We start from the raw sequence: 2,500 nt of genomic DNA on the forward strand, positions 1-2,500 counted from the left end.
GCGCCCAGGCGGAAAGGCGCCAGGGCGCCCAGGCGGAAAAGAGGCGCCCTGGCGTAGGCGCCCATGCGCCAAAAGAGGCACCCAGGCGAAAAGGCGCCAGGGCGCCCAGGCGGAAAAGAGGCGCCCAGGCGGAATGGCGCCAGGGCACCCAGGCGGAAAAGAGGCGCCCAGGCGGAAAAGAGGCGCCCTGGCGTAGGCGCCCAGGCGCCAAAAGAGGCGCCAGGCGAAAAGGCGCCAGGGCGCCCAGGCGGAAAAGAGGCGCCCAGGCGAAAAAGAGGCGCCCTGGCGGAAAAGAGGCGCCCTGGCGTAGGCGCCCAGGCGCCAAAAGAGGCACCCAGGCGAAAAGGCGCCAGGGCGCCCAGGCGGAAAAGAGGCGCCCAGGCGGAATGGCGCCAGGGCACCCAGGCGGAAAAGAGGCGCCCAGGCGAAAAAGAGGCGCCCAGGCGGAAAAGAGGCGCCCTGGCGTAGGCGCCCAGGCGCCAAAAGAGGCGCCCAGGCGAAAAGGCGCCAGGGCGCCCAGGCGAAGAGGCGCCAGGGCGCCCAGGTGGGAAAGAGGCGCCCAGGCGAAAAGGCGCCAGGGCGCCCAGGCAGAAAAGAGGCGCCCAGGCGAAAAAGAGGCGCCCAGGCAGAAAGGCGCCATGGCGCCCAGGCGGAAAAGAGGCGCCCTGGCCAGGCGGAAAAGAGGCGCCCAGGCGGAAAAGAGGTGCCCAGGCGAAAAAGAGTCGCCCAGGCCGAAAGGCGCCATGGCGCCCAGGCGGAAAAGAGGCGCCCACGCGAAAAGGCGCCAGGGCGCCAAGGCGGAAAACAGGCGCCCAGGCGGAAAGGTGCCAGGGCGCCCAGGCGGAAAAGAGGCGCCCAGGCGCGTGGGGGGCAAGGCGCCAGGCGCCAGGCACGCGCGGAGGCAAGGCGCCAGGCGCAAGGCGCCACGCGCGCGCGCGCGTGGGGGGCGAGGCGCAAGGCGCCACGCGCGCGCGCGCGTGGGGGGCGAGGCGCCAGGCGCCAGGCGCCGGGCGCGCGTGGGGGGCAAGGCGCCAGGCGCCGGGCGCGCGCGTGGGGGGCGAGGCGCCAGGCGCCAGGCGCCGGGCGCGCGTGGGGGGCAAGGCGCCAGGCGCCGGGCGCGCGCGCGTGGGGCGCCAGGCGCCTGGCGGGCGGGCGCCCCCAGGAAGGGGTGCTGGCGCGCGATGGGGTTGCGCCCGTACGGACCGTGTGACAGTACAGACACTTTGGCGAAACCTCCTGCCCGAAGCGATTTTAGGCGTTCGGCTAGGTAGGTGACCCGGTTTTTTTCGCGTTTCTCGGCCGCTAGCCCCTTTTTTCGCGTTTTCGTGCGCGCGCCCCTCTTGACCTCGCACGCGCGCCGCGCGTCGCGTCCTTGTCCTTGTCCGCGTCCGCGTTCGCGTGTGTCGGCGATCACGGGCCCCGTGCATGGCTCGTCTCTGTGGACCATCGCCCCGCTCTTGTCCCTCTTTCGTGTTTGTGTGGCGCCCCGCCCCGTGCACCATTGCCGGCTGGCAGCAAGGTGCCTAGCCCCCCTTGCCGCCAGGCCTGTCCACCCCAAGGTGCTAAAGCCGCCAGGCACCTGTGCCGCCGAACCGTGCGTCCGTAAGCCGCTGCACGTGCGGCGGCCGGCCATGCCCGTGCTATTGACCCTGTGTGACAGTACAGACACTTTGGCGAAACCTCCTGGCCGACGGGGTTTTTGCGCCCACCTAGGTAGGGCGACCCCTTTTTTTTCGTGTCGCCTGTCCGTGTGTCCCTTTTTCGCCTTTTTCGGGTTCGTGTTTTCGTGTGCCGCCAAAAGCAAGCCCTGCGCTCGTCCCGTCCCGCTTGACCCGTGCATCCGCCGGTGCTGGCCTGCAAAATGCCTGTGAGCGACGCACGTGACCAGCAGCCCAGGCGAGTGTGCACGGGTGGCAGGCGAAACGGGCGTGCGTGTCGCCAGTGTGTATGTCCCTTTTTCGCCTTTTTCGGGTTCGTGTTTTCGTGTGCCGCCAAAAGCAAGCCCTGCGCTCGTCCCGTCCCGCTTGACCCGTGCATCCGCCGGTGCTGGCCTGCAAAATGCCTATGAGCGACGCATGTGACCAGCAGCCCAGGCGAGTGTGCATGGGTGGCAGGCGAAACGGGCGCGCGTGTCGCCAGTGCGTATGTCCCTTTTTCGGGTTCGTGTTTTCGTGTGCCACCAAAAGCAAGCCTTGCGCTCGTCCCGTCCCGCTTGACCCGTGCATCCGCCGGTGCTGGCCTGCAAAATGCCTGTGAGCGACGCATGTGACCAGCTGCCCAGGCGAGTGTGCACGGGTGGCAGGCGAAACGGGCGTGTCGCCAGTGCGTATGTCCCTTTTTTGCCTTTTTCGGGTTCGTGTTTTTGTGTGCCGGCAAAAGTTAGCCCTGCGCTCGTCCCGTCCCGCTTGACCCGTGCATCCGCCGGTGCTGGCCTGCAAAATGCCTTTGAGCGACGCATGTGACCAGCTGCCCAGGCGAGTGTGCACGGGTGGTTGGCGAA

This window comes from Aristolochia californica, unplaced genomic scaffold (genome assembly GCF_029961685.1).
Source record: "Aristolochia californica isolate CCGP_79_NKW_82.1479 unplaced genomic scaffold, dmAriCali1.0.hap1 SCAF_34, whole genome shotgun sequence".
Taxonomy (NCBI): domain Eukaryota; kingdom Viridiplantae; phylum Streptophyta; class Magnoliopsida; order Piperales; family Aristolochiaceae; genus Aristolochia; species Aristolochia californica.